Genomic DNA, 18,233 nt, shown 5'->3' on the forward strand with positions numbered 1-18,233 from the left:
ACGATTGGAAGAAAATGACAAATCATCAAATCACGAAGGAATTGGGGGAATCTGTCCTCGCCTGCAGGCTGAATATATTCATACAAATGTCATAGTGAGGTCCCTGTTTGCTTGCACAAGAGAATGTTCACAAGCATTTAGGTGGAACATACACAGAGTGGAATTTACAGACCTGTCCCTCCCACTGAGGCCTTCCACTAGCATTAGGGATTTAAGACATTGAAACGCTGACAAGCAAAAACATACTTTAAATGTCTGTTTCAAAAACCGTAAAAAATGAGATGGGATGACGTGTTTAATCTCATGGAATATTGAACTCTTCTCGAATGTAAAACTGCCTGCGTGACTGGAGCTGAAAGATTTATTCCTGTTTTTATGTCTAATTGCTGAACTGCTGAGATTTGCATTTCCCCGCAATCACTGGCCCTGTTGCCGGCTGAAGCACACAGTGTTGAGGAACAGCTGAGCGTCCTGTGAGATGAGGCCGCCTCCACGTGCCGCCGTCTTCCCCGGCCGCCAGTTTCTGCCTCCTACAGATACCACGGCCGCCATCAGAATATCTGAAACTTTGTGGAACAAGAAGGCCAGTGGAATTTCCCCACACCTGGAGGGGTTAAGCCCTGAGTCAATCTACAGCAAGTGGCACACCCAGTTTGAGGTCCACGAGGGTGAAGTCATTTATCTGTGAGTCATATCGCTGAATACACTCTGTTCTATAGAATGTTGGTTAGCAACTCACTTCCAAACATCGTGTCCAATGGTTTTTACACACAACATTTGGAAGTGAGATGAGGTGCGCGTTTCGACTTAGCATTAGGCAATGCGATGAATCTGGCACTGAGAGAGACTTGGGTTTTTACCAATGGGTTTAGACTCTGCAAAGAAGCGCTGTGTTGCCTAAATCATTTTTACACTAAGCATGAAAGCCAGAGAAGGACCACTTGGGTGTCCCTGACTAAGGGGCAAGAAAGTGACACTGCATGAGAGGTTTTTATGATAGGAAAAAGAAGAGAGAAGGAAATCCAGCCCCATGGTCCCCTTGTTTTATTACTTCATGGCTTTTTCAGAGGCTCTGACTATGTGCTTAAATGGTTAGCAATTGGCAGGAGTTCATGTCGATCTGTGTTTTTAACTAGAAACTTAAAATTCAGTTATTCCAACCACAGATCCTATTAAAAGAACCCTGCATTTGTAAGTCAAGAGGAATGAGCAGGCAAGAGGGCGAGGCTGCTTCTAGGGCTGGAAGAAAGGTGTGAGGCGTTGCTGTTTTGTTGCTAGGCAATGGGCCTTATGTGACAACAATTCCTTTCCTCTAAAGAACTAGAGTGCTCTTTTTGTTTAATGAAAGCTGTGCCTTTTCTTGGTACAAGAAGTACACATAGAGTTTATGCTAATTTGTGATATTATAGTAAACAGTGCTTATGAAAGGGAACGCTATTCTATTTTTGAATTCCTTTGTTTGTTTTACATTGCTGCCTCTAGAAATCATGTGCTGGAGGAGACTCGGTTCTTCCTTCCTCTGTCGTGTGGCTGCCGGGCTGTGGTTTGCCATTCTCTCCAAGCCTCTAAATCACCCCAGTGGAGCTGTGAATGCACTTCTGAGCTTCTCAACAGAGAACATGTTTGCATTTGGAGATGTTATGAGACTTGATTTTATAATTTCGAACTACTTAACAAATTCTGCTGTAAACATGTTTTGGTGCTTGTTTCAGCAGTACATGTAGTAAAACTGGAATGATACAGAGAAGATTAGCATGGCCCCTGTGCAAGGATGACATGCAAATTTGTGAAGCATTCCATATTGTTAAAAAATAAAAATTAAGAAAAATATATGTTATGGTATCTTCTATATTTCTCATCTTTTATTGATTCTATCACAATGTAAAATGTTGTATATGGTTATAGTCTCTTTGAGACAGGGCCATGTATCTCTTGCAGCCTTAGTACCATCTGACATGAAACTTGGCATGTAGCTGACGCTGAAATAAGTGCATGTTGAGTACATGAATGAATGGATGCACAGATGATTACTTCAGTGTTGCATTTGCCAATTACATGGATTCTACATAGGTCCAAGGCAGGCTCTGAAAATAGGGAAGTGGTGATTGGTATTACAGGTATTATAAAAAGAGACAGGTCTAAATATTCTTAGAGTCCTGCCCTTCCTCCATAAAACCATATGTTTTACATAGAAATATCAATTGAAAACTCTCAGTATAGATTCAGAATTCTGATATTCTTTTAACTTTAGGAGACCAGGGAGTTAACTCTAAAAATGGAAAGTACTTAGGCCCGGGTACCAGCCCATAGGCTTAATCTTTTTCCCTAAGGTAATGTCTTCTAAAGCAGAGTTAGGGCTCTGCTACTGTGCTATGCCATCTGCAAACGTAGTCCCCAATCGCAGGAAGTGAGAGGAGTGTTGGTCTTTCTTTTTGATAATGTAGCAAAATCTTTGGATGTACTTTGTCTCCTGGATTTTGGAGGATTAAGTGCCTCTCCTACCCCATTCCTGTCGTACTCTAAGACATTGTTTTATGTTCCCAAGAATAATGATTAATAGCCCTTGAATGCTTCCTAAATGCCGGCTAATGTTCTAATCCCTGTAGTCCTCACAACACTATGAGGTGGATGCTACTATTGTCTGTTTTAAAGAGGAAGAAATGGAGGCGCAGAGAGGTGAAGTTGCCTGACAACTCTCTAGTGTGTGGCAGAACTGAGTCGGAACCGGCGGGCTAGCTCCAGAAGTCACACCCCCAGCCTTACTCCTAGGACACCAGCTCTCAAGTAGAGAAGGGGAAAGTCGCCCAACTGGTGCCCTCTAGGCACGCACTCTTCTTGAGCCTGTTCTGGGCTGTTCTGGGCCGGGCCTGATGGTTCACATGGATGAAGGCTCCAGGGCCTGGCACGTGTGAGTGCAGGCGCCCGGCTCAGCGCAGGGCTCGCTCGTCCTGGAGCTGTGAGCCCGGCCTCCCTGGCCTTGACCGGGGGCCCACGCCTCCAGACCCACACCCTGAGAGCCTGGGACTGGCCCCCGTGGGGAGCCGGGTAAGACATGCTGACGCCAGCTGCACCCACCGAGAGGAGGTACATTCCCTGCAAGGGCAAGCTCAGGGCTGCACCCAAGGACACCAGCTGACGCTCATTACAGACAGAATGTTCCAGTGCTCTGGCCCTGCCAAAGGCTGCCTCTCCTCCAAGGGGGTGAAGGGGAAGCAGGCACCCTGCCACACACCACACGCTCCCCAACACCACACACAGACATACCATACACACACCTGCACCACACACATACACACACAGCATACACCCACAGCATACAACACATGCAACGCACACAACATACACCCCCTACACCATGCACGATAGGCACCGCACACACACCACACACTCATACACACCATACACACACACTGTACACATATGCCACACACATACACACCCCCACACCGACAGACTGCACACACTATACACACCATGTGCACACACACGTACCACACATGTATACATACACAGTATGCACACCATCTATCACACACAGACCCCCCCACACACACACCACACACATACTCCCCTCCCCGCGCTTTCCCCTAACAGGCTGGCCTCTTGCAACTCCTCTTTATCAGCACAGCCCACACCTGCATTCCAAAGACCACTGCAAGGCCTGACTCCCAGAGTGAATCACAGAAACTGCCCAAGAGCAGCCAGCGGCGGCCCCACCCTTCCCACAGGAAGTGAGAAAGAGTCAACATACGGTTTTTCTTTGAGGGCTGGTGCACATGTTAAATGGGTGATTTTTAGAAAGAGAGCTGCTTAAGAGGTAGTGACAGCTCTGGAGAAGCACAACGTCTGGGACGTGGCAGTGGCCTGGCAGAGACCACAGGATTCCTATAAAGTATCTATGAACAGGGATCTGAAATTGCAGAGCCCACAGGAGGTGCCTTCCTCTTTGGTTAACGCTGTATGGCCAAGAATACAGGAGCATTGGGTGTGCTTGGAACACCTGGGCTTGGGGTCAGAGAGGAAGCCCTGGGGGAGAATTCCAGAGCTGGGCTGGGTTCTTTCAGCATTTTTAAAAAATCATAGTGTCACTTCTTCAGTGAACCTCCCGCAGGGCCCTGGGAGCCCTCCTAAACCACAGCTCCTTTATGCACCTCTGGACGCTAATGAAGGCCCAGGGAAGGTGGGGGAAGGTGGGGTTTGCGGGGCCGCTGCAGCCACTGGGACTATAGTGACAGATAGACTATCATTCAGCACGGCTTGTGACTAATCCCGCTGGAGGCAAGGACCCCAGATGACCAGCTCTACTCTGTACTTTATTCAGTAGGCAATTTAGACAGTCTTGGGCGATTTGGGCAAATGAACATTCATTCCACTTACAATCTCTCCAGAGAGACAAAGGGACTACCTACCTAACAAACAGCTCTAGAACCACAGGAAACCAGTAACAATTAAGGGCTCAGTTGTACAGAAAGACACAGATTACAGAGCCCCTGGGTGCACTGGAGCCAACTGGGGTTCTGTTAAATGGGGGACTGTGGGTAGGGTCTTTGAACCTGCATTACTTCCACACAGTGCCAAGACTGACAGCTTACAGGGTCACACTTTGAGTATCAAGATCACTAGAGAGACTTGGGAGGAGGGGGCTGCTCAGTGGATCCTGGTACAGTCTGGGGAGGCTTCCCCGGGGGAGGATGCTGACATGGGTCCTGGGGGTAGGACTGGTGGGAGAACAAAGGTATCTTAGACCTGCCTTGCAGGGCAGTGGGTGACCTGATGAATTCCCATCATGTTTGGCCACTGTCCCCCATTCAAGGCCCAGGATAAGCTGGTCAGGGACCCTTGGGGCAGTCGAAGGGTTGGAAGCTTAGAAACTGGACTCTGCATTTAGTAGCTGGGAGACTAGCCAGGTTCACTAACATTTAGTCTTCTCTGAAAAATGGGAGAGTAATCCAATCGTACAGGATCGGTGTGAGGATTAAACGAGATGGTATAATGGACATTTAGCACAGGGCATGACATGGCATAAGCGGTCAGTAAATAAAATATCTGTTGATATTATTGTTATTGTTATTAGCTGAGGCAAAGGAGTTGCGTGTCTCCTGTTTACTTCTGGGCTCTAAGCCGACATACTCCAGAACAGAAGGCTCCAGGCTGAGGCAGGAGCTTTCTTCTCCCTGTCTGTGGCCCTCAGGGTCAGGGCAGCCAGTGAGGCTGGGATGGACAGGGGAATGGGGTGACTACAGACCAGAGGGCAGAAGGGCCTCCTTCTCTGGGGCCTAGGAAGAATCTGATTGCTCACGCTCCCGGGCAGAACCAGGGGAGAGTATTCAGGGTATTCAAGATGAATTTATTGGGTGGAAAAAGTTATTTTAAAATATTCCAAATAAGCCCTGTCAGTACACTGAAATGTCACCGCATGGCAGGCTCTTTATATTTTAGCCAAAGTACACCAGGACACGTTCTAAGCCGAGGTGTAACCAGCTTCAGTGCAGGGACTTCCCGGTGTTAGGTGTTTTAATGCCTCGTGTCCCACCCTGGCCGTCCACGAGAGCCAAGAGCTGTGCTTACAGAGTCACTCAGGCACTTGCAGCAGAGGGTGTAGCCTTCGCTTTTTCCAAACATTCTCTTTGCGAGATAAACCAAGCAGAAGGTATCAGGCAGCGCCAAGCACCCGCCGAGCCAGACTCTGGAGGAGCGGCTGGGATGCCCGGGACGTGGCAAGAAGCTAAACAGCAATGATTGATTTTCCAAAGTCGCTGGCACTTTTTAATCCCAATTTATTCTCCTCCCTCTTCTCTTTAACAGGGCAGAGCAAACGATCTTCAGGCCAATTGGCAATGCTTTGTGTTTTCTTCACATCGATTTGTACAGGAAAGCAGGATTTTTTACACGGCCGTTGTTGGTATACATGCTGCTGTGGTCCTCCGTCTGCCCTTCTCGGGCCTCAGCCAGCACGCAGTGAAGCTTCCCAGCAGAGGGGTAAAGAGACACAGGGCAGCCTTTCTTCACATCCCTGTGGGTGCCTTTTCCTTCTTGGCATCGGCTGCAGAGCCCCATTCCCGTGGCCTGTCCTCCCTGGTCCCGGGCCCCACACTTGCTGCCCCCTCCTGGGGAGCCCCAGCCCAGAGAGAACTCCCTGGAGGTTCCCACAGTGGCCTCGGGCTGAGCACTTTACTGTGGCTGGGAGCCCCTCCATCCCCACGGACCTCCTCATCCCAGCTCTCAGCCCCTCAAGGCCAGGCCGGTGCATCCCAGATGACAAGTCATCTCACCCGCATTTACTGGAGGGAGGAGGCCTCCACTGTCCTTGGGTCATGGATGCACTTGAACAGCTGCAGTCACTGATGCATTTAGCAAATAGCCTGGCAGAGGATAAGCAGTCAGTGAATAGAATCCTTGTCGATGTTATTATTATCTGAAGGGAACTGGAACAATTGCGTGTCAGCCATATGCCAGGCACGGTGCTAGGTGTTGGGTCTAGAGATGAGGAAGGTGTGGTCCCTGCCTCTGGCTGGCTCTGGGCCACCGGGGATGATGGACAGGGAATAGTCACTGAAACTGAAGGTGATTCGTGCCCCAGGAGCACGGGTGAAGGATGGACAACTCTACCTTCGAGAGGAGGAGAGACCTTACTGAGGAGGCGACATTTGAGCTGCATCTTCAGGGCTGAGCAGAAGCTGGCCAGAGGGAGAAGAGGGGAAAGCACCCGTCAGGCAGAGGGAGAAGTACCTGAGGGCCAAGAGGTGGGCTTGAAAGAACCTGAATGGAGGAGGGAACAGGAGGTGAGTGGGAGGTGAGGCCACGAAGGCACCATGGCTTCGGAGGGGCCCTATGTGCCATCTGAGGAATCAGAGCCTTGTCCTGTGAGCAACAAGGGACTAATGGGAGAGTGACCTTTTGTGGACCACGGTGGCTGTAATGGTGGGCACCCGAGACATGATCTGGAGGCAGGTGTTGTCATGGAAGATCAGGTGCAGGGGGATGTCTGCAGGACCTTGTGTAGCACCACACACACCCAGAGCGGTCACAGATGTGTCTCCGTGGGTGACACTCCCCTCCACAGCACAGGTGAGGAACACATTGCTATAATAAATAGTAACTAGGCTTAACAGTCTTGTCACACTGTCCAGAGTGACTACATAGATTGCAGGGGAAAGTCCACAGTTGTTCCCGATGCCCTTATTACATGATCTCTGTGTGTGCAGTGTGGCCCCAAAGTAGATGGGTTTGGCTGGTTCACAAACCCATTGCGATCCAGCGCTCTGCTGCGCCCATTCTCTTCTCAAGTGCAGTCAGTGCTGAGACCAAGAGGGTGGCTAAAGGGACTGCCCAAATAAAGGCTTAGGTTATCTTGAGAGAAAAGTCCTAGAAGATCTTGGTTCACATAGTTTAAAAGACACCAGCACAGAGGAAGTTATTGGACTTCTTGACTCTCAAGATAAAGTAGATCTGTCTGATTTGGGCATAGTCGATTGAGGATTCACCGTGAAGGGAACAAAGTTTGAGCTTCAGGGTCCCTCACTTGCCTAGCCCTTTCCAACGTCCTGCACCTTTTTTTAATTCATAATTTTCTATTATTTTCTTAAATGGGGTGGGGCATAAACCCTGGATCTGTCCCATAGGACCTGATCTATCCCTGGATATATTTCCAATCTGAAGATGACAATCTTGAGCAATAAGAAATTAGGCCCTTGGTAATATTTAAGCATTTTATAATAGGATTCAACGTTCTCCTAATTGTAAGAAGGCATTGATGTTAAGAATAAGTGGTTTGTGTTCACTGTGCTGTAGATTCTGACTTCAATAGACATTCGATCTCAGAAAGTAAATGTGTGCTGTCATTCCCAATTCTTCAGCTCCTTTTTTTCATGGGGCAGGGACTGGCTCAGGAAGGTGACAGGACACACTGCCTGGCACATACTGGGCACTCACCACATGGTTAGTGAATACATGGTAGCAATTGTGGCAAAAACTTGCGAGCCTCAGTATGCATGAAGTTCTTGGGTTTTTTTTATTTTTTATTTTTATTTTTATTTTTTTTTTGAGACAGTCTCGCTCTGTCATCTGGGCTAGAGTGCTGTGGCGTCAGCCTGGCTCACAGCAACTTTAAACTCCTGGGCTCAAGGGATCCTCCTCCCTCAGCCTCCGGAGTAGCTGGGACTACAGGTGCATGCCACCACGCCCAGCTAATTTTTTCTATTTTTAGTAGAGACAGGGTCTCGCTCTTGCTCAGGCTGGTCTAGTACTCCTGACCTCAAGCAACCCTCTTGCCTCTGCCTCCCAGAGTGCTAGAGTTACAGGCATAAGCTACTGTGCTTGCCCCCCCCCCCTTTTTTTTTAATTTTCAAAAATATAAAAAAGTTGCAAGAGTAATTCAAAGAATTTTTTAGTTCTTGAATAATCTGAGAGTAAGTTGCAGGTATGATTTCCACTTACCCCTACAAACTTTCGTGTATGTGGCCTACCAGCAAGGACTCTCTTCCGCATATTCACAGTATAACACTGAGATCAGGAAACCAACACTGGGACATTATAACTACCACCAAGCCCATTCAATGTTCCCCAGTTGTCCAAATGATGTTCTTTATGGCCACATGATCCAGTCCAGGATCAGGTACTTCATTTAGTTGTCATGTTCCTTTAGTCTCTTTCATCCTGAATGGTTCCTCGGTCTTTCCTTGTCTCTTGAAACACTGACATTTTTAAGATTACAGGCCAGTTATTTTGTAGAATGCTCTTCAATTTGGGTTTGTGGGATGTTTTCTCATAGATTCAGGTTAAGCATTTTGGAGGAAATTTCTCAGAAGTGATTCATGCTTCTATTGCATCCTACCAGGCGGCATGTGATTCTGTTTGTCTCATTATCAATAACTTTTTTTTTTTTTTTTTTGGGCACCTTCTGCTTCAGGTTTATTTATACAAATAGCAGAGAAGGACACCAGCCCCATGCAGATGGCAGCCCAGGAAGACACCAATCCTTCTGTCCTCACACAGACAGATGGAAGACTCTGTGCTGGAGCCTTCGTGGGGGCACAGGAATCTTCAGGAGCCTGAGCTGGAGATGGAACTGGAACTGAAGCTGGGGCCTTGGCTGGCAGAGCCTGAGACACCACTGCCGTGGGCACCCTTGGTAATGTGGGCACCAGCACGCTTCCTGAGCTTGGGGTGGGCAATGTGCACAAGTCAATTGAACTTGAGGTTGAGACCTTTTGGGATGTTGGGTTTGACTTCCTTGGGATTTATGAGGGTCCTGACGGCCTCGGCATGTGCACGCACGGCCTTGGCGTTGTTGGCCTGCATCTTCTTCCGGCCCTTTTGTGCTTCTTGGCAAATAATGTTTCTCAGGAACATCTCTGTAGTTTCTTGATGCCATTTCAGTGCCATTTTCAGGACTAGCTGTGTGTGACATGGTTCTTGGACTTGGCCATGTCTGCACTGCAGCCGGCCAATGACGTTAACCTCGATCACTTGCTTCAGGTGGTATCTGTCAGGTTTTTCCACCATTAATTTGCTTATTTTCTCTTTCCTTTTAATAAGGACTCACTTGAGACTATGTAAATACCTCATTTCTCATCAAACTTTCAGTCACCAGTTTTAGCATCCATCGAAGTTTCTTGCTTAAATTAATTATTACTCTGATGGTTACCAAATGGTGATTTTTCTAATTCTCTCTCTCCCTCTTTTTTTTTTTTTTTCTGCAGAGATGGGGTCTTGCTCTGTTGCACAGGATGGAGTGCAATGGTGCGATCATAGCTCACTGCAGCCTCAAACGTCTAGGTTCAAGTGATCCTCTCACCTCACCTTCCAGAGTGATTTTCTTTCATTCCATCTATACTTATTGATTGGCATGCTTCTAACTGTTAAGATTGAACTTTGCTATCTCTCTATCAGTCTATCTCAGTATAAACTCCTGAATTGCTATTTTATTCAACGGGTTTATAATCTCTTAACATTATACATTTTGATGCTTGAATTGACCTGGACTTGGCCAGTGGGCGTATATTCAAGTTGGCTTCCGTGTCCTTTTGACTTATCTTCGTCATACTTTGAGCGCTCCTGGAATTCTATCCCAACAAGATCTTCCATGCCCATCTTGTACTTTCCTTGACCCAACCCTGGAATCAGGAAGCCCTGGTTCCTTTTAATAGAGAATAATTTTTAGAAACCAAGATTTTGGTGGTAGGTGTGGCCACCACTATTGAGATCTTACTGCTCTAGTCTCTCAGAACTCTCTAGCTATAGTCAAAACTAGAAAATGTATGTACACACACACACACACACACACACACACAGATATTGAAAAACAGATATTGGGTACATATTGCTACCTCCAATTCCAATGCAATGCTACATGGTTCATTCTAGCTTCTCCCCTTTCCATATTTGTATCTCCCCATTGATCACCCTCCAATTACCCTCAATATATTTACTTACTTGCTTAATCTCTCTGTATGAAACTGATCTCCTAACTCTGCCAGGCCACTGCCCTGCGTAGCATACTTTCTTTGTGTGGGCCACTGATCTCAAGGGCTTTAGAACTGAATTATTATGGAAGGAAGGCAGGAAAGCCTTGCTTTGGTTTTAGAATGGGAATGTCATGGATTGTAAAGACCTTATATCTGTGGATCAGCAATACTAGCAACATGGATCAGCTTAAGAAGGTGACTCCAGAAATTCTGATTTTACATCTTTCCTTTTTCACTACAAAGTTTGTGACAAACTTTATGTATAGGGATGAAGTAACACTTCCTGCAATTTCTAAGCCCCTAGGTTACTGAGCCTATCAGGTCTTGCTAGTTTAGATGTGCATTTAAACAGAAATTTACTGTATTTTACATAGCATTTTTAGGTGTTTTGTAGTGAACATGTTTTCAAATTAGATTGTCTACTTTATTTTCAGAAATTTTAGTCCTGAACATCTAGTTTGAAGATACCTTAGTTGAGCAATTCCTCTGAAAGGTATGCTTGTACTTTCACTGGCAAGTGAGCTGTCATGTGGCCAGGTCTAAAATGAAGACCACTGGCCCTCCACTGGAAACTTCCAGTGCTTGGAGAATGCCTGGGAACCCTCTGGACAATAGCCAGACATCAGGCCCTTCTAGGTCTGCCCACCTTGACACCTACGCCTGGTGGTGTGAACCAGCTCTTTCCTCAGAGGCTTTTCAGGCACCTACATGAAGCTGCCTACTCAGGAGTCCCACGGCAATGACCACAATGTTTCAGCAACTGATCTCTGTCATTGGGCATGGTGGCCTCAACAGCTTTGGAGGAGCTTGTGACGAAGGACTATGTGAATCTATCTAATGGTTCCTCACCTCAGCCATAGCCAGAAGTTATCTTGCATTCCACACATTTTTAAGATTCCTGCTGTAAAGTGTTACTGTGGTGAGTGAGCCATCCTGCCCGGATCCACCTGATGTGGCACAATTCCTTGGTTTTACTGTCAAGGGAATAATCAAGATTTCCCAAGTCAAGGTACGGTGAATGGCCATGAGCATTTCTGAATTTCATTCCGATGGATTTTGAGTCACATATTCTTTGGAGATAGCCGTTCCCGTAGAATCAGTATCCAGCACCTTTCCAGGCTCAGATGCACCTCTGACCTGATCTTCGGGTGTTCATTCCATGGTATGCATTTCTCATGCTCTGAAGAATGTGCCCTTCATGCTGGGTGTGGTGGCTTGCACCTGTAGTCCCAGCTATTCAGGAGGCTGAGGTTTGCTTGAGGCCAGAAGTTTGAGACCAGTTTGGGCAATGTAAGGAGAACTCGTCTCTAAAAAAAGAAAAGAAAAAAAGAAAAAGAATGTGTCCCTCAGTGAGTGTGGCTGTCTGTAATGTAGATTAGGTGGTTAAGGCCTTTAACCAGCCATTATAAACCCCCAAGTAGGTACCAGCAGGGAGCCTCATCATGTGTTTTACAACAGAGAAGTGAGCAATGTCAGTAAGGAATCCTCAAACTTGCAGTTTTTAGACTGAAAGCCAAGTCTACATGTATTAAAACACCGTATGTATTGAGTGTGGTAATTGTCCCCGAGGCTGTTAGAATTATTTATTTACTATCAGAGAACAATGACTGAGGATGTCTAGCAAAATGATTTCCCTAAAAACCCCACAAATTCACCTGAAGTTCTAGTCCTGGGTAAAGCAGAGACAGTCATGGCAAGGACTAAGGACAATATCACCCCTCAGGAGAACCGGACACTAGATCCAGGTCCTCCATTTCTCTTCCTTGGAACAGCAAGGAAAGCCAGTGAAGCAGCCTCCAGGAAGCGGCCTTTCTAATGTTCTTTTAACTCCCTTCAGGCTCCACATTGCCTGCGGGATGGCGGTCAAATGCCTCAGTGTGGCTGTGAAGCCATTTGTCTCCTAATGACTTCATTTCCCAACACTCCCAGATCCTGAGCCCTTGTGCTTGGTGTTGCCTACAGTCTCCATGGCCTCCCCTCCCCTTAAACCTTTGCACACGTGTTTAAATTCCTCCATGGCAGTGATTAGTTCTCAGCTGCATTATTTGCTTATTCATCTCTCACCCACTGGACTGTCAGCCCTTCCAAGCAGAAACCATGACCTATTATATTTATTTGTATATACTTGGGAAATAGAAAGAGATCAAGAATTATTTGTTGAATGAATGGATGGATGGAAGAATGAATGATTGCTTCAAAGTGGCCATTTAAAATGCAGATTCTCATTGGCTCAGGTTGCAGGGTAGAGGCTGTAGTAGTAGCAATAGTCGAGAGCATTTTTACTACCTGCTTCTGTTTGGTTCCTCAGTTTTGTCAACAGAAGACATTGCATTGGGCAATGGTAAAGAGTTAGGGAACAGGTAGGTTTTCAACAGCAGCCCTTTGGTGGAGCAAAAAGTAATCTGAGCCAACCACACCTTGAGTCACTGTTGCTGGCAAGGACAGGAGTTAAAAGGAGAACGAAACCATTATATGAGCTGCACAGGCATCTGGTATCTATTAACATTGCATGCTCAGTTCATGTTATTATTTTTGTAGATAACTTGTCAATTATTTGAAATAACTGATATTGTATATATTATATGTTAATTTCTCATCTTATACGTTATTGTATGTCAATTTCTCATCACTAAGATACAAGTTCTATGAAAGATGGCTAAGTCTAAAAGTATAGGTTAATGTGGTCTAAAAAAATAAGTTTGTCGGACAGGGTGAGGTGGCTCACGCCTGTAATCCTAGCACTCTGGGAGGCCGAGGCGGGAGGATCGTTTGAGCTCAAGAGTTCGAGACCAGCCTGAGCAAGAGGGAGAGACCCCATCTCTACTAAAAAAATGGAAAATTAGCTGGACAACTAAAATATATAGGAAAAATTAACCACGCATGGTGGCGCATGTGTGCCTGTAGTCCCAGCTACGTGGGAGGCTGAGGCAGGAGGATCGCTTGAGCCTAGGAGTTTGAGGTTGCAGTGAGCTAGGCTGATGCCACGGCACTCTAGCCCGGGCAACAGAGTGAGACTTTGTCTCAAAAAAAGAAGAAAAAGAAAAAAAAGTAAGTTTGTCTAATTTCTTTTCTATTTAATTGGCTACTCATTTGGATGAGTCACATAATCCCAGCAGGTATTTGGGTGTCAACTACATGTTGCCTAAGTCACATGCTTTTGAATTAGGAAAAAATAGTTTCACTTAAATTCAAAACATTTAGTTAATACTTTGCAAATTTCTGGAAATCAGTTCACTAGAAACATATTTGAATGTGTAATGGTTTGCAAATTTTGCATTTTAGTAGTAATATCCTGAGGTACCACTACCCTGAGGTACCACACACACACACTCTGCACATTTGATAATTTTATATTAATACTTGAAAAGACTTAAAAGTATCCCTTAGAGATTGATTGGCAGTGTTGAAAATGATCTGTTATATCTATTATGCAAAATCAATTGACAAAAAAATTCAATGGCTTTCAAAGGGAAAAACATCCTCTGAATTATAAAAAGGAACACCTTTAATTTTTGTTGAAATCTGGTTCTGTTCTTAGTTTTTTGCGTTTTGCTCATCAATAAAGCTTTGTTTTTGTTTATTCAGTCTTGCCAGTCTTACCAAATCATTTTTATCAAGAGTTATGGTCAGAGTTGGAGCTTGGGAGCAGTAAGAAAGAACAGATTATTATTATAACATAAAAGTACCATCTGTTTCCCTAATGCCTGTTTGTGAACCAATACTATTTTGTTGAAATGTTTTCAGAAAGTTCTATTAAAAAATAACTGACATCCTATACCTAATAGGTTTTCAGTAACTATTCGTTAAATGAATGACAGACATAATTAAAGCTAAAGTTGATATTTGGAAATGATGTCATTGAAGTTTCAATAAGGACATTTAAAGTTATGGATGGTAATTAAGTCTTACTGTAAATTGTGACGTAAGAAACTCAGTACAGTCAATGTAGCTCTGTAAAAAGAACAATAAAGATATAATCGTCACGACTAGGTGCTTTTCTTCTTAATCATTCAGGGGAAGGGACAAGAAAGAGAATTAACATTTTTGAATACCTATATATGACACTCACTAATCCAGGAACTTCATACATCTCACTTAATCCTTTCAGCAAAGTAGATTACAAATAAGGAATCTGAGGTTCATAGAAGTTTAGAGATTCACACAACATCAGAGAGAGGGAGTGCAGGAATTGGGGATTAAACCTGGGCTGCCTGGCTCAAAGGCAGTTTCCACCGCAGTGTTTATTTTATTTGGAACCCCCAGGTAGTTCTGGTAGCTCTTTGGAGAAAAGTACAGAAAAAAGTTTGAAAATCATCCTTATCATCAGTTTGGTTCCCAGTTCTTAACCAACCAAGTGGATCTAAGTGAGGTCACTTTGTAAAGTAGTCCTGTATCCAAATTGATGAACACAGCAGAATCCAATATATTTTCAAAAACTTTGTATTGCAAGATTAATACAGTCTGTTGCTCAGGGGAGATGGAGATTGTTGAGACTTGATATTTTTACTTTCTCTCTCTCATAGCAATCCTTTCCTCAAGCCAGCAGCAAGCCAAATGTAAGACTTGGTGATTGGTCTCAACTCCTTTTGTGCCAACGTGAGTCTCCAGTTAGATAAAACATGAAGAAACGGCACAACTTAGTGGTTAAGGGCACACATGGAATCAGGCAACCTTGGGTATGAATCCTAACACTGCCATCGTACTAATGTCATGACTTCAGTCATACTATGTAAGCTGTCTGGGCCTTAGTTTCCCTTTCTGTTAAATGGGTATAATAATTGTATCTAAATCATGGGGATTTTGTAAAGATATTAAATGAAATGCCTGTTAAGCATCTGCAATGCCTGGCACATTGAAAGTACTTGATGAATGTTAATTCATATTGACGTTCACATTCAATAGTTACTACGATATATTTTTCTGCAACCAACTGCTGATAATCTTCAAAGTTGTGAACTCAGGAAATCTCAGAAGCCTTTATGGGCTTTGCAATCAGAGGCAAGATTTGTGATTCTAAGAAGGAAACAGAATCCCTTTAAAGCTAAGTTCTCATCCAATATGGAGTAGTGGCTTCTAATGGTCCTTTTATGCTTATCGTTATAAGAGTTTTTGGTGAATCACACATGGTACCTATTCGGTAAACTTCACCAAAGATGTTCAAAACCAGTCTGTTACCAAGAGAAATTCAAGAACCTTGAGACTCAGAGAACTAATGCTGCCTGATTGGCGGACAGCCAGAATCCAGGGGAGGCCAGATGTGCCTCTTCTTTTCACATGGGAATGCGGTGGAAATGAGATCTTTTTGAGATGTCTAATTAGTGTTCTAGCTTCAGAGAAGGGGAGATGACAGAATCAAGGGACAGGAGGAAGGTCCAACAATTGTCTGACTTGAGGCACGGAGAAAATCTTAGAGGGCTGGGTTAGCAAAGGGCGAGGCAGGGATGGCAGAAGACAGGCCTGCAGAGGGGGCTGGGCAAGCACTTCAAGAAGGGAATGACACTCAAGCAGCCTGGTCACGTCCGGTTAGGGTTGTGCCGTCTGTGTCTGCTTTCTGGCTCTTGCCTCCCAGAAGGATGAGCGTGGCTCTTAGCACGCTCCCTTCAGGCACACAGGCTCTTTTATTAAACTACAACCTCACTGACATTGCGGAGCAGGCGTAGAGGCCCAGAACACCCAGGGTGACGGCAGCGTTACCACCCCACCGCCCGGCTCGGCGGCCGGAAGCTCCCCTCCCCGGATCTCCCCACCGCCCCGGCGCGCGAGCGTGTCGTCACCCGCGCCCTGCCAATCAGGGCGCGCGACCAAAATAGCGCCATATAAATACGGGCTGGCGGGCGCGCCCGGCGTAGAGCAGCGCGCTGGGGCGCGGTTGCGCGCGCAGGTGGTCGGGGGCGGTGCCGGCACCACCTGAGGGGGGCGGAGCCACCCTGCCCGGCCCCGCCCACCGCGCACCTGCTTCTGCCTGACGTGCACCCTGGAGGTCATCAGGGCTGTTCCAAATACTCACATAACATTGAGTTTCTAAGTGAGTAATGCGATCTCCAGTTAAACATAACTCATCGCTGCACTCTCAACTGGTTCCCTCTTCGGAAAGGAGCGCGGGCCGCAACCAGCGGGCTTGCGTAATCTAAGGGCATATTCGCCAGCAGCCCGCAACCGCGTTTCCAGTGGTGACTCCTTGCCCGCAGAAACAAATACTGATTTAGCCGGCGCTAAGCCCTTGGGGAAATCTAAAAATGAATGCCTGAGTCTCTACCCTCTGAGAGCAGGCTCACTGCAGGGTGGGAGACAGACGGGCCCATGCCTAAGGCTGACTGCGGTAAGACAGCCTTCCCAGGAACAGATCAATTCAAGATGGGAGGTATTTCCAGGAGTCATGTTTCTAGGAGGAAGTGGAAAAACAAAGGCTTTGGCGTCCTACACACCTGGGTTTTAGCCTCACCTGAGGTCGCCCACCCAATCTGTGACGCTGAACACAACTGCAAACCTGAGTGTCCCCGTTTTTAAGTGCATGCCCAGTGGAGTATTTTTGAGGAACCCCCACCCCTACCCTGTGCTCATTTTCATTTCTCTTTCTCTTCCCTCCCTCCCTTCTTTATTCTCTTCTTCATTTCTTTCTTTTCTCCTTCATTCCTTCATTTTAATTTTTTTCTAACTGAGATGTAATTTACACACAACTGCACAGATCGTAGGAGGACTGCTGGGTGAACTTTTACGTATGTACACACACACACACACACACACACACACGTCATCAGCCTCTAGACCAAGACATAGAACATTTCCATCACCACAGGGGTCCACCTGCTCCTTGCCAGTCAATACTTATCATCCCAGAGGTAACCACTATTCATTTGAACTTTTATTACTAAGTATGAGTTTTGTCTGTTCTTAAACTTTATGTGATTGCAATCAAGCAGTATGCTTTATTCTCCCTGGTTTCTTTCACCCAATAAAATGTAAGATTCATCTGTGTTATTGCATATTTCAGTAGTTTGTTGTTTGCTTATCGCTAGGTAATATTCTATTGTATGAATACATGCCAATTAATTTATTCATACTACTATTAATGGGCATTTGGGTTGTTTTGGCTATTATGAATAAAGCTGCTCTGAACATTCATGTAGAATTTTAGTGAATTAATGCCCTGATTTTTGTTGGGTATATACCTATGAGAGGAATTTTTGTGTTATAGGATAGGTGTATGTTTAGTTTTAATAGACACTGCTAGCAGTTCCCACAAAGAGGGGAAAGCAATTTATGAAAGTTATAGTTACTTCATATCTTTGTCAACAGTTAGTTGGTGTTTGCAGTCTTTTACATTTTTGGTAGCAGTATTTCCATCTGGTTTTCATGTGTATTTCCCTAAGGAATAATAATGTTGAGCCCCCTTTAAGAACTTGTGAGCCATTTGGATGACCTTTTTGGGGAAATGATTATTCAAATCTTCTGCCCATTTTTTAATTGGTTAATCTGTCTTTTTTATTTATTATTTTAAATAAGGGCCATGCTAATCCTTCTCTGTATCGTTCCAATTTTAGTATATGTGCTGCCAAAGTGAGCAATGGTTAATCTGTCTTTTCCCTAGGATTTGTAGGAGCACTTTATTTTCTGGGTATGAAAGTCTTTTGTTAGGCATATGTATCATGAATATATTCTCCCAGTCTTTGCCTTGCCTATTCAATTTATGATATCTTTATTTTGTTTTTAAAAGTAACATACAGTAACATTGCCTTTTTTTTAAAAAATGCTGTTTTATGAGATTTA

At 45.2% G+C, this 18,233-nt stretch overlaps 2 non-coding genes across 2 annotated transcripts; one reads left to right on the top strand and one right to left on the bottom strand.

Moving 5' to 3' along the window:
- Nucleotides 1–1,699: 1,699 nt before the first annotated feature.
- LOC138396109 (U6 spliceosomal RNA) lies at nucleotides 1,700–1,806 on the top strand. The gene has a single exon (XR_011235589.1). It is a non-coding gene; the product is annotated as a U6 spliceosomal RNA (small nuclear RNA).
- A 16,118-nt stretch (nucleotides 1,807–17,924) lies between these two features.
- Nucleotides 17,925–18,031, bottom strand: LOC138396151 (U6 spliceosomal RNA). Its single transcript, XR_011235625.1, has one exon. It is a non-coding gene; the product is annotated as a U6 spliceosomal RNA (small nuclear RNA).
- Between the last annotated feature and the right edge of the window lie 202 nt (nucleotides 18,032–18,233).

The sequence above is a fragment of the Eulemur rufifrons genome, chromosome 15 (assembly GCF_041146395.1).
Source record: "Eulemur rufifrons isolate Redbay chromosome 15, OSU_ERuf_1, whole genome shotgun sequence".
Lineage (NCBI taxonomy): Eukaryota > Metazoa > Chordata > Mammalia > Primates > Lemuridae > Eulemur > Eulemur rufifrons.